This window comes from Vombatus ursinus, unplaced genomic scaffold (assembly GCF_900497805.2).
Source record: "Vombatus ursinus unplaced genomic scaffold, bare-nosed wombat genome assembly UNPS02005659.1, whole genome shotgun sequence".
NCBI lineage: Eukaryota > Metazoa > Chordata > Mammalia > Diprotodontia > Vombatidae > Vombatus > Vombatus ursinus.
The window spans coordinates 20394820-20409276 of NW_020945437.1; the positions used below are offsets into that span (position 1 = coordinate 20394820).

General features: G+C 45.2%; 1 protein-coding gene across 1 annotated transcript in view; it reads left to right on the top strand.

Annotated features, from left to right (window-relative positions):
• The first annotated feature begins 2519 nt into the window (after window positions 1-2519).
• LRRC32 (leucine rich repeat containing 32) overlaps window positions 2520-14457 on the top strand; it is a 34298-nt gene continuing 22360 nt past the window's right edge. Inside the window, exon 1 of the mRNA XM_027848117.1 lies at window positions 2520-2757. The gene's annotated coding sequence lies outside the window, so the exon portion shown is untranslated. The remainder of the gene's footprint in view (window positions 2758-14457) is intronic.

A 14457-nucleotide genomic window follows, 5' to 3' on the forward strand; every position in this document is an offset into this window, starting at 1 on the left:
GTGTATATATAATATATTTTGTATTTTATATATAACACACAGATATACATATTATATATTTAACATTTGCAAAGCATTTTTCTTACAATAATCCTGGGAAGTAGAGAGTTATTTTCCCCCATTATACAGATGAGGAGAGTGAAGATAAGAGAAAGTAAGCAACTTGTGCATGGTTGAACAGTTACTATCAGAGTCAAGATCTTAAATCCAGCTCATTTTCCACTGTAATGAGCTCACTGCTACAGGAGCTATCCAAATAGAGAATGGATCCTTGTCAGGGATGTTGGAGAGGGAATCCTTGCATCGTATAGAGAATTGGATTAAGTGAGTTCTAAGGTCTCTTCCAGTTTTGAAATTCTACTATGATTGAGAGGTAGTGTGATATAGTGGAGGGAGACCTGGGTTTGGAGTCAGACAGAGGCTGCTATTCACTTTCCATGTGCCCCTGGGCAAGTCATTACACCTCTGTGGACCTCAATTTCCTTGTCAAGAAAATAATGAGGTTGGACTGGAAGATGGCATCTTGGGATTCCTGCCAGCTCTACTTCCTTAGTCTTTCTTTGGCAGCTTTTTCCAGGAAGCATTCCCTGATCTCTCCCTGCTCTGAGCTCTACAGACCTCTTCTTCTGTATTTCTCATCTGGCTTTAGGGTAGATTGACTGGTATTTTATGTTGTATTTCTCACTTTCTAGGTCTGTAGCATTAAGGGCACTTAACTATAAGTCAGGAGAACCAACTTTGAATCCTGGCTCATTAATTTGGATTAGTTACTTCCTCACTCTGGGCTCCATTCACTTTCCCCAGATGTAAAATGAATAACATTGGAACCCACAAGATCTCTAAGCTTCCTTCCGCTTCTAACATTTCCATCCCAGAAAAACACAATCCCCAAACAATCTAGCCATCTATCTATCTATCTATCTATCTATCTCTCTATCTCTCCTTCCCTTTCTCCTTCCTTCCCTCTATTTCTCCCTCTCTCCCTCTAGCTACCTCTCCCTTCCTCCATCTATCATCTATCTATCCCTCCATCTATGTATCTGTCTGTCTTTACATACAGAGAGAGAGAGAGAGAAAAAGAGAGAGAGAGAGAGAGAGAGAGAGAGAGAGAGAGAGAAAGGTATTTTACAAAGCCCAGCACCTATGGGAAACAGCCCATTTGAAGTGGCCCTAGAGTACTTTTCCTTTTATCCTCTTTGCCTTCCCTCATGCTGGGAGTTCCAATCCCATCCCACCCCTCCAAACTGCTCTTGCCAACATCCAGTCCCCTGCACTCATGGAAGTGAGTGTCAAGGGTTCCTTTTTGCTCCGTGCCACAGGAACACAGAATTGTCTGAACTGGATAGGACCTCTTAGGTCATCTAGGCCGACTTTCTTGTGCACTTGAAGAAACTGAGGTTCAGAAAGGGGATGCCAGTCAACAAACATATTAAATGCCAACTGTGTGCTAGGCACTGTGTAAAGTGGATACTTAACAGCATCCCCACTGTGCTGGGGATTCAAAGGAAGGCAGAAACAGTCCTGCCCTCAAGGGACCTTACAAGCTAATGAGAAAGACAACATGCAAGTGTAACTATGGACAAACAAGCTATATCTAGGTGGTGAAGTGGACAGAGTACTGGGACTGAAGTCAGGAAGACTCTTCTAGAGTTCAAATCATACTCACTAGCTGTGCGACACTAGGCAAGTTACTTAACTCTGCCTCTGTTTCCTCATCTGTAAAATGAGGTGGAGAAGGAAATGGCCACCCCAGTATCTTTGCCAAGAAAATCCCAAATAAGGTTGAAAAGAGTCAGACACGATTAAACAACAGCATATCTAGCTATCATTTATCTACCTAATGTATCAATCAATCCATCTATCTGCTTAGCTATCGAGAGTAACTTAGAAATCAGAGAGAAGGCATTATCATTAAGGAGGATCAGGGAAGGCTTTCTTGTAGAAGGCGAGATTTTAGCTGAAACTTAAAAGAAGTCAGGGAGGTCAGGAGCATCCCAGGCCAGTGAAAATGCAGAGTCAGGAAATGGAGAATTTTGTGGAAATAACAGCGAGGAGACCAGAGGTCACTGGAAGTCTTTCTTAGGGTTGTATACACAGTAAGAATCACAGAATCACAGAATGTCAGCTCTGGGAGAGACCTTAACATTCATCCAAACCCTTCATCGCATAGAGAAATGAGACTGAGAGAATGTGATTTGCTTACGGTGGTACTTGTCAGCCAGAACCGGGGCCAGATTGCTCTCAGATCCAATTCTCCTTACTTCAAACCAGGCTTCCTCCGTTGTATATCCCTCCCCTTAATATCACCCCGCCTTCCGCCCCCCTCCCCAAGGCCTGTGGCCCAGCACTAACTCACACCCCACTAGAGGAAGATGATTCAGGTTCTGGCTGCCCCCCAGAGAAGTAGAGTCACGCGCATTTCCCTGAACGCCTCCCCCTCTAGGACCCAGCGCGCTCTCAGGGCGAGGGAGGGGGAAAGGGAGGGAGGGGGAGGTGGCTGAGATACTAGGGACGTAATTTAAAGCAGAAGTTGTCCCAAGTCGGGATTACTGACTGCTCCTCTCCAGGGTCCCGGTTTCCTTGTAACCCGTCTGCTCCCTCTAAAGCCTGACTCTGCGAGGGGAGGGATGCTCAGAGGGTTCCCCGAAGTGAGGAAGGGAGGGCTGGGGAGCAGACAGACGGCCCGGAGCCCTAATAACGTCGGGGCAAGATGAGCGCAGGGTTTCGGGAAGACAAACGGCGCCCCTGCTGAGTAAGGTAAGCGCGCAATGGGGGCTCCCTGGGACCCTTTTCCTCCCTTCCCCAGCGCCCCCCACCTCCTGTCTCTCTCAGACCTTATAATCCCAAACTGTGAGAAGAGGCGGTTGGGCTTCTGAAACCTACAACACGGGCTCGGAAGCCTTGCGCTTTTTTCGGGGAGGCCGGGTGAGTGGGGAGGGGGGCTAGTGAGCAATTGCCACTGGAGTCTGAATGCCCAGGTTCAACACTGACTCTCCAAGTGATCTTGGACCGGTCACTTTCCTTCTAGAAACCTCAGTTTTCTCCTCTGTCAAATGGGGATATCTGGACCACTTCTTCAGCTGGGCTGCTGTTGGGGGAAGTACTTTTAAAACTGTAAATCGTAAGGGGAATGAGAACTATTCCTGAAGCTACTTCCCAGATCGGGAAGAGGAGCTGAGTCTCTCCGCGGGTGCTGGGTAATACCCCTTTCCCAGCCAACTCTGCTCTTTCTTTCCTTGTTAACTCACCGGTGAAACAGGTTGGAAACATACTCCTAACCCGCGTAGCCTGTGGGAAAGTTGGGGGCCAAAGGGCCGGAGTTAGAGCCCCCTTGGGTTTGTTGAGGGTAAGGTACCCAGATTTCATCGCAGGGAACCTGATCTAGGTGACCAAGGCAGCACGTGACCCTGGAGCAGATGAATGGAGGTGGGTTGGAAGCAGGATCTGTGATGCCTGGGGACTGTGGGCTGGATGGGGAACTCTCAGAGCTAGACAAGAACTTAAAATGTAGAGTTTTAGAGTTGGACGAAACTTAAAAGTCATTCGGTCCAGCCCCCTCGTTTTATAGATGGGGAATCTGAGGTCCAGGGTGGGCAAGTGATTTGTCCAAGCAGACAAGGACATGAGACGAGTTAAGCTTCAAGTCCTCCCCAAGGCAGCCCCTGAATTGGTAGATGGGTCAACCTCTTATCCTGTACTGAACTTCGGAAAGAACATAAATTACTTAGTACCCCAAAGACTTTCCTGGGCTCTCTCTTTCTGTACTCTCCTCCCCAGCCTCATCTGCGACCCCTCCCCAATACCTCCATCCTTTACTACTCTCTTGAGCCAGTCTCTAGGGTCTCTGTCTCTGTCTCTGTCTCTCTCTCTCTCTCTCTGTCTCTCTGTCTCTCTCTGTCTCTCTGTCTCTCTCTCTCTCTCTCTCTATGTATATATATATATATATCTTCAGCTCTGACCACTCCCTGGATCTGGGTCTCCATCTGTCTATGAATATGTCTTCCTGGATGTCCCACTAGCACCTCAAAATCAACATCCTCCAAAGTGAACTTACCATCTTACCCCATAAACCTGCCTGTCCTTGCAGTTTCCCTGTTTCTGTTCAGGTATCCACCATCTCTCCCAGGCTCAAAACCTAGGAGTCTTGGATTCTTTCCTCTCCCTCTCCCTGACCTTCAACTTGACTCCCTATTGCCTACTGTCGCTGAACTCCTTATCCTCAGTCTGGCAATCTGGGTCTTCCACACCCAGGCTCCAACCTACCTCCTCAGCCTCACTTCCCCTTACTCCACTCCATGTCCTAAGCCAAAGATGAGCTGACCTGGCCAGACTGGCTCGTACTCTCCTACCCTTGTGCCCTTCTCACACATTTCTTTTCTTCCTGGAATGCCCTCTCCCCACCACGTCCTCTGGTTCAGACTCTAGCTCTTTGTCCCCCTCTTCATTTCCCTGGCTTCCTTCAAGACTCAGTTCAAAGCCCATCTTCTGCAGGAGGCCTTTCCCTGCCCCATGCCAGCTGCAAAGGCCTTCCCCCTCTGACAGTGCCTTCCATCTACTAGTTCTATTTCGTGTTTATACTTGGTTGTTTACCTGTTGTCTCTCCTATTAGAATAGAAGCTCCTGGAGGGCAGTCTGTTTTGCCTTTCTCTGTGTCTCCACTGCTCCAAAGAGAGCCTAGAACACAGGAAGTGCTCCATAAAAGCTGGTTAACTTGGCTCAGAATTCAGTCCATCCCCGCTAGGAAGCCTTCTTGGACCGAGGACCGATACATATATTATCTGCTTCACTTCTGAATCTTCAGTAGAACTTTGTTCTCTCCTTCTCCCTCCTATTGTAATTATTGTGTGTCTCTAGCTTACCTCCCAATGAATTGTAAACTCCTGGAGGACAGGGAAGGTTTCTTTGATCTCTTTCCCGCCCCTCACCCCCCACCACACTGGGCCTGGCAAGTAACCTAGAGGTACTTACTTAATGTTAATTGGATTGTATTAGCCCAGTTTTTCTTTTGAGGTGGGAAAGTGAGAAAGGCAGAGAGGTATTGTCCAGTGTAGGGTGGGCCTCCATTGATTATCCTCCCTAAAAAAGAATTATGTAAGGTAAGAACACTTTTTGATTAAAAAGAGCTACTTATTATGCCTGGCTGTTAAGCGTCTACTGATATTCTGGGGTTTACAGGTGAGGAGACTCAGAAAGGGACAGAAAGGGATAGAAAGGGATAATGATTTACTGGAGGCCACACAGCTGAGCTGTGCATCAGACCCATATCCCCAGACTCCTAGAACAACGGGTAACAAGAATACAAAAAAAAAAATTTTTAAAGAAAGTGCTTTCTTTACAATTTATTTTACTATGAGGTCAGTAGTACAAGTGCTGTGTTCTCCATTTTAGAGATGAGGAAACTGAGGCTTAGAGAAAGAAAAGTGACATTCTTGGGGCCCCTCCAAACCCAGATCTCCTGTCTCTGAGGCCAGAACTATCCCATGACATCACAGGTGATGTCTATACACATAAAATATCCTTCTTTTCTAGGTGACTTTCTAGACGGGGGTACAGTACATAAAACACAGGACTTGCAATCAGAGGACCTGATTGTGAAGTCTAGTTCTGAGGTCTATTATGTCGCCATCAAGGAATCATATCAACTCCCTGGGCCTCAGTTTCCTTATCTATAAAATGGAGAATGTAATACTTGAGATTTAATAAACATTTATTAAGCCCTTACTATGTCGGTTAATAAGCATTTATTTAGCACCTACTATGGGCCAGGCACTGTGCTAAGCACAGATACAAAGAAAGGTAAAAGTCTCTGCCCTTAAGGAGTTTAATGGAGGAGACAACATGTAAATAACTATGTAGCAAATAAGATGGGTACTGGATAAATTGGAACTAATCGATACAAAGAAGGCATTAGAATTAAGTCAGGAAAGGACTGCTGCAGCTAGGTCGCGAAGTGGATGGAACCCCCTGGTCCTGGAGTCAGGAAGACCTGGGTTAAAATGTGACTTCAGAATTTACTAGCTATGTGACCCTGGGCAAGTCATTTAACCCTGTTTGCCTCAATTCCTATCTTTAAAATCAGCTGGAGTAGGAATGGCAAACTATTTTTGTATCTTTGCCAAGAAAACCCCAAGTGGGGTCATGAAGAGTTGGACACGACTGAAAAATGACTCGACAATGAGAAGTTGAAATTTTAGCTGGGACTTAAAGGAAGCCAGGTGATAGAAATGAGGAAGGAGAGCATTCCAGGCATGGGGAACAGTGAGAGGAAATGCCCAGAAGTCAGGAGATGAAGCACCAGCCATGTAACCAGTATCACCGTGTCATAGAGTACATGGCAGGGAAGTGGTGGTATAAGGTATGAGAGGACTGGAAGGCTGTGTGTGTGTGTGTGTGTGTGTGTGTGTGTGTGTGTGATGAAGGGCTTTGAACACCAAACAGAGGATTTTATATTTAGTCCTGGAGGTGATTGGGAGCCACTGGAGTTTATTGTGGGGGGGGCCTAGGGGAGGAGACATAATTAGACCTGCCCTTTAAAGAGATCATTTTTAACAGTTGAGTTGAGGATGGACTGGAGTGGATGGATGTTGTGAGGAAAGTGTCTTCTAAAATTTAAAGCACTGTAAAACTGAACATTTTTTAATTGTTATTTTTGTTGCCTGTCATCTGCTATTCCAGATGGATAGTAATCAGCAGGGCCAGCTCCACCTTCCTCCCACCCAATCAAAAAAAAAAATGAGAAGACAAAGTTTGTCTCTGCTCTATCTACTTCCCACAGGAGGAGGAAGATGGGGATGCCTTACGGTGTTAGGGAAGGTTTCAGTTCAATATTAGGAACAACAATTGAAAAATAGAATTCACTCCATGTCACTGGTGGTTATGTTCAGACAGGGGCTGAAGATCACGTATTGGGGAAATTGTGGACTCAGTATGGATGTTTGAACTAGGTGTGACCTGTACCTTCCCTTCTAGCTCTGAGATTGTAAAATTCTAGGATCCCTAACTTCTCCAAGAATCTCTTGATCTAGAATTCGGGCGTTCTAAGTTTCCAAGACTAGAAGTTTGGCATTCTGAGATTCTAGATTCTAGAACAGGGTTTTCTTTGTTATTACTCCTTTCAAGGACTCTTACTTGCTTTTGCCTTGGGCCTGTGAGACACCTTGTTTGTGGCGAGCCCTAGGAGGCAAGGTGCTGCTGTGCTCTGTGGAATTAAATGTTGTTTGGTGCGTTTTTGTTTTTTTAATATTCAACAAAAATAAGTCCAGCCTGGGATCTTATACATGTTATATATGGTTTCAGTCAAGTATGTGACTCAAGATCTGCTCTGATATAGAATCTCAGTCGAGGTAGAACATAGGCTGGTTGGCACGATAGATTGCTGCACCTGAAGTAAGGAAGATCTGAGTTCAAATTCTGCCTCAGACATTTATTAACTGTGTGATCCTTTTAGCCTCTGCCTCACTTTCCTTATTTGTAAAATGGGAATACTAATAGTACCTATCTTCCAGGGTGATTGTGAGGATCAAATGAAATAATATATGTAAACTCTTTGCAAACTTTAAAGTGCCATATAAATGTTTATTACTATTACTACTACTACCAACTACCACCACTACTACTATCACTACTTACTACTACCACTATTACTATCACCACCACTACTACTATTACTAGTACTACTACCATCATCACTACCACTACCACCAACTACCACCACCACTACTATTACCACTAGTATCACTTTACCACTACTATCACCATCACTACTACTACTACTACTACTACTACTACTACCACCACCATCACCCTACTGCTATTACTATCACTATTTCTACAACTATTACTACCACCACCACTATGACTATTATTGCTACTACTACTACTACTACTCCTTCTACCATCCCCACCACCATGCTGTCTACACAAAGTGTGTCTAAACTAACATTTGATTCAACCACAGGGTTTTTTCCACTGAATATTGTCCAGTTCTTACAGCCTAACATTTCTAGGATTCTTGAAGCAGCCAGAGGATACTGAGAGTTTCAGTGGGGATGGGAGTGGAATTTGGAGTCAGGAGACCTGTGTTCAAATCCTGGCCCTACTATTTATTAGCTTTGTTATCTTGCAATAAGGCCCCTTCCAGCTCAATCCTAGTTCCCAGTGAGGACCTTGAAAAACAACCCCTCCAGTACCACCTCTACTTCTCTCTCCTCCCCCACCCCCCACCACAAAAGCTATGCAACCCCATGCAGTAGAGGATGACTCCAGTAGGGTGGGTGCCAACCTGATGAGTCAGTCTCCTGTGTGTCAGATGGGGCTCCTCAGAGTCAGGATGCCCCAGCCAGGCAGAGGCTGATAACAGCTTTGTGGCTTCATTCTTTCTCCTTCCTGTTTGGTTGTAAACTGTTAACAGTTTTGCTTTGTTTTGTTTTTAAACTGTTTATGTCCACTATCTCTGTAGAGCCCTATTGCAACAGATGAGTAAACTGAGGCCCCAGAAAGGAGAAGGGACTTAACTGCTCAAGGTCATCCGGCGATGTTGGGTCTTGACTCCTAATTGCCTTAGCTCTTTGCTGTATGCCAGCCATCATCATCACAATAGCTCACATTTATAGTGCTTTATGGTTGTTAAACAGTTTCTCACTTATTTCTCATTCCCACCTAGCTTTGTTCAAGTATTCTTCCCTCCAGCCCTAAAATTGCTTTTTATATTCTCATCTGTACACTTATCCCACCCCCACCTCCTATAAACTATAAGCACCTTGAGGGCAGGGTCTATTAACTTTTTGTCATTGTTTTGTAGCCTAGCTCGGTGCCTCTTATTATTCTCACTTTATGTATGAGAAACTGAGGCTGGGCTAGGTTAAGTGACTTGCTTATGGTTGCACAGCTAGTGTTTGAGATGAGACACAACCTAAGCCTTCCTAACTCCAAGTCAATCCCCTCTGTCCACCCTGTCTCACATGATGCTACTTCTTTTATATTCAGGGAGATGGGGAATCTATTTCCAGTGGATCTAAAATGACATTGAGTTGGTGGAAGTCTACTCTGCCCGTGTATATAATCTGTTGAGTTCTCTCAATGGTTGCAGGTTGGGAGGGGATTGAGGAAGAAGGTGTGATGGCCAGGCTGAGAAGGGTGGATATCCAGACATCCATCTGAAAGACCCCTACATTCTAGTCCCATCTGGGGCCTGAGTTTGCTGTGTGACCTTAGGCAAATCACTTCCCTTGTCTCGGTATCCTCATCCATAAAATGGAACTAATAACATCTTCACTAGTCACTTCCTAAAATTGTACTGAAGCTCAGATGATACAGGAAAGCCCATCACAAAGGTCAAAACCTTATTATGTAAGTGTAAGAAATTATATTCATTGTCCTTGTTGTCATTTCCTTCAGTGGGAGAAATAAGGAAAGGGAGAGGACTTTTCTCTACAGTCACATGGATATCTGGCATTGAGAGAGTACCACCCAAAGTTAAGTGGGAACACTTCCATGCTGCTGTTGCTGAACCACCTCCTATCCCCTCCTTAGCACACACAACAAGGAGATTCTGTATGTGGACACAAGCATAACTCACTTATTGAAGGGACCTTGAACCTCAGATTGTCAGAGCTAGAAGAATCCTCACAATCCAGACTGTCGGAGTTGGGAGGGACCATAAGATATAGAAAGTTAAAGCACAGAACCCAGACTTTCAGAGCTAGAAGAAACCTTCAAACACAAAATGTTAAAACTAGGGGGGATCATAGAACATTGGAAACTATATCAGAGAACACGTTGTCAAAAATAAAAGGGACCTCAGGACATAGACTGTCAGAGCTAGAAGAGACCTTAAAAGACAATCTGAGCTATAAGGGACCTTAGAACACAGAATACAGATCACAGAGCAGAATGTTAGAGCTGGAAGAGGACAAAGAACAAATGTCGAGCACAACACAGAATGTTTGAATTGGAAGAGACCTTAAGACACAGCATGCCAAACCTAGAAGGGGCTTTAAAACAGAATATCTAAGCTGAGAGAGACTAGATGTGACCAGAGATCTAGTCTAATCTGTCTATTCTACTGAGAGGTAAACTGAAGCCCAGGCAGTCCAGATGACTTGCTCAAAGTCTATCCTACGTCAAATCTCTAGTCAATCAATCAATACTTGGCTCAGGGAGACCCAGGTTCAAGTTCTGGCTTCACCACTTATTTCACTTTGTCCCTCTAAATTTAGTTTTCAGGGCAGCCAGGTGGTATAGTGTGAATAGAGCAATGACCCTGGAGTCAGCAGGAATTGAATTCCAATCTAGTCTCAGATACTAGCTGTGTGACCCTGGGCAACTCACCTACCCCAATTTACCTCAGTTTCCTCATCTGTAAAATGAGCTGGAGAAGGAAATGACAAACCACTCTAGAATCTTTGCCAAGAAAACCCCCAAATGGGGTCACGAAGAGTCAGACAAATAAACCACAACAACAAATCTATGTAAAACTAGCTATTTCTACTATGATCCCCCAAGCTGGAACAGAGTTTGTAAAGGAACAGAATCCACTTAGGGCGAGGTAATGGCAAGCAGAAGAGAGAGAGGTCAGGAAAACCATTTGGGTACAGCTTGATTGACAGTAACTAAACCCCTTAGCATAGATCTCTGGGCTCAGTCCTGGACTTTGCCCCTGACACATCCTTTTGATCTTGGGCGGGCCCCTTCCCTTCTCAGCCTGTTTCCTCATCAATCAAATAAGGGAGTTGGACCCAAACACCTGGAAATTCTCTTGCATCTTCATCATTACCCTTCTGGGTTGGTCCAGATGCCTAGGATTTCATATCCCTACCAAATCTCTATGCACTGTGGTTCTCTGCCTGCACCATCTACCTGCCTTTGTAGACACTGACCCCATTTCCTCTCAGCTTGCATCTATGCCAGCTGTCCTGGTCTTTCTGGTCCTGGCAGTACCTGGGACTTGCTTTGTGGCCTTGGCCAAATTACCTCATCTCTCTGGGCCTCAGTTTCCTCACTTGTGAAATTGAACTGGATGGTCTCTAACTTTCTTCCAAGCTCTTACATTTTATAAAGATAAATGTAAATTCTTCCAGTGGAGTTTTAAAAAAAAAAAACCCAACTGCTTGGCCAGGAAGGCAGAGCTAGAAAAGAATTCATGTGAAAAAGATTTGAGGGTTTTAAGGGACTGCAAGCTTAATATCAGTCAACAGTGTGATAAGAAAGGAAGGAAACAAGCATTTATATAGCGCCTACTATGTTCTAGGCATGGTGCCAACCACTTTTCAAATGTTATCTCATTTGATCATTGCAGCAACCCTGGAAGGTAGGTGCTATTATCATTCCCATTTCACAGATGAGAAAATTGAGGCAGACAGAGGTCAAGTGACTTGCTCAGGGTTACCCATCTAATAAGTATCTGAGGTCAGATATGAACTCAGGTCTTCCTGATTCCAGTCTCAGGTGCTCTGTCCACTGCCCCACCCAGTCTGCTTGTCAAATAAAGGATAACTATTTGGATCCATAAATAGAAGGCTAGTCTTCTGAATGAGGGAGGTGATGATAGGCCTATGTCCGTTGCTCTGGCTAGACTATATTTGGAGTATTGTGTATTCATTTCTGGAACCAGATTTTAGGAGAGATATTGCTAAGCTGAAACCTGTTAAGAGAGGAGTGACCAGGATGCTGACAGATATGGAAACCATTCATCCCTGCAAGGATTTGGGTATGACCTCAACACCTGCTCATTGTGTTCATTGACTTCAAGGCTGCCTGGAAGAGAAGTTGGCTTTATTCTGCTTTGAGCAGAGACTACGAGGATCTGCAGGTTAAAAAGTGGCAGATTTTGGTTTAACATAAGGAAAAAAACTACCTAACAATAAGAGCTGTCCAAGACAGTTGGGAGTGGTGGGTTGAGTAGGGGGAAGGTGAGAGTTCCCCATCACTGGAAAACTTGAAGCAGAAACCGAATGGGTATTCGTTGGCGATATCATTATACCCATCTCCGCACCTTTGCCTTGGCTGTACCCCATGCTTGGAATGCCCTTCCTCTTCATCTTAGACTGTTGGAAACCCTGGCTTCCTTTAAGACAGCTCAAGTATCTCTTCCTCCAGAAGGCTTTTCCCAGTCCTCCGAGCAGCGAGCATTGTTTTTCCTCCAAGGCAATTTTTATCTACTCTGTGTTTATCAATGTATCTACCAATTTATATGTGACATTTGTTGTTCATTGTGTCCGACTCTTCATTGCCCTGTGGACCGTTGCATGCCACTATCGTCCATGTGGTTTTCTTGGTAAAGATACTGAAGTGGTTTGCCATTTCCTTCTCCAGTGCATTAAGGCAAATAGAGGTTGCCCAGGGTCACACAGCTAAGAAGTGTCTGAGGCTAGATTTGAACTTAGGTCTTCCTGACTCTAGGTCCAGTGCTCTATCTGCTGAGCCATCTGGCTACCTCATATATACATATACATCAGAATGTAAGCTTTTCATGGGTAGGTGCCGTTTTGACTTTCTTTGTTTCTTCAACACTTAGGACAACACCAGGCACGTGGTAAGCACTTAATAAATGATTGATTGATGATTTGGACAGGTGTTAGAGTACACAATCTGAGGATTCTTTTGAAGTTATCTATACTTTAGCTCAATAACATTCTGCTCGCCAAAGTCCCCTCTAGCTCTGCCAAAAAAATCCAGTCTAATGTCACTCTGCCCCACCTATCCCCCTTTCTCAAGCTTCCCATCTTCTCCTAAGGCCTAGAGGGTGGGAGCTGGAGAGGGGTCCTCCTGAGGTTCACTAAGGCTGACCAAACAGCCCCAGTGTAAGTGAGACGCAGAGCTGCCCTTGCTTCATACAATGCCAGGGCACTGAGCTCTGCCTTGACAATGCAACTTCCTGACTATACTCGGCCTGGGAGCTGCCCAAACAATAGGGAAGAACCCATGTTTCAAAGGCCAAGGAGCCTTTATATAACAGGTCCCCAGAGGGAGGAAGTGAGAGGAGGGATTCTGGGGAGGAGGGAGAGCAGGGCCAGGGAGGTCTGCAGGAATTAGTACAGGGAAAGAAAGCTTCTTGAGGCCTACACAAGGTGGGTGCTCCAGGATTCAAGGCTATGAGGTCAAGGGGCCCCCACTTGAGGCCCCTATAGAAGGAGAGTGTAAGAAGGGGAGGGCAGAGGATGTTAGCTTCTCCAATGTCAGCTTCTGTTGAGTTATCCCAACTCCCCATACATCTGGCCGTAGGTTTGAAGATGACTTTGTCTGGGAAGCCCCAGAGAACATTTAGACTGAGATTGGAATGGGAGCATGATTCTGTATCACTCTGGGGCTTCGAATTCATCCAACCAGTCATTGAATGTCAGATCTGAGAGGGACTACAGAGCATCTGAAAGGGATTGAGGAAGATGGGGCAACAGTAAGCCTAGCAAAGCACCAGGGAGAGACAGGAGATAGCATGTACCAGGCAAGTAAAACCTCTGCCATCACCTTGACAACCACCTGTCCTTAGACCAGGAAATAGCCTAGGACTCTGAATCCGATAGCCTTGGGAATATCAATTTCCCCCAAGCCACTAGCCCTACTACTTTCAGCCCATGTCCCATGGTCATCATTGAGAGGAGTGGTCACTGTGGAGAAGGGGCCCACTTTCCTTGACACCACCAAAACTAACTGCTGACCAACTACCACCGAAGGGTAGGTAAGCCTAAGAGCCCAGGAGGTGGATCACCTTTCAGATTACTGGCCCTATGCCTACTCAGCCCTAACTACCATCATCCCAGAAGCCAATCCAGGAGAGATGACTTCTGGTAACTGCTCCTGCAGCCACAGTGACTGAAGAATCCAGAAAAGAGAGTTCTCACCCCCAAAGTCCCCAGCCCTGCCTAATACCTCAACATCGGAAATAGGGTTTTGTCAGTGGAAATGCTGTTACGGGAGATGCATCACCATCTGCTTTAGTGACACTCACATAACCCCTTACATTTGACTTGCAGCTGAAATCTACTGCATGTGTTGTCTTCTCTAAACATAGGGCAGGTAGGTGGTGCAGTGGATAGAGTGTTGGGCCTGGATTCAGGGAGACCTGAGCTCAAATCTGTCCTCAGACACTTTCGAGCTGTGTGACTCTGGGCAAGTCACTTAATCCTGTTTGCCTCAGTTTTCTCACCTATAAAATGAGTTGAAGAAGAAAATGGCAAACCGCTCCTGTATCTGTGCCAAAAAACCCCACAAATGGGGACTGAGTAACAACAAATTAGAATGTGAGCTCCTGGAGAGCAGGGACTGTTTACTTTTCTCTATGTGCTTTGTACATAGTAAGCACCAAATAAATACTTTTTCATTCATTTGTGAAAAGAAATGCTGGAACTGGACAGGATGTTAGAACACAGAATGTTAGTGCTGAGATGAACCTCAGAGCACAGAATGCCAGAGCTAGGAGGGATATAGGTTAGCCGTTACAGGCAGCTCAGTTATTTGGAG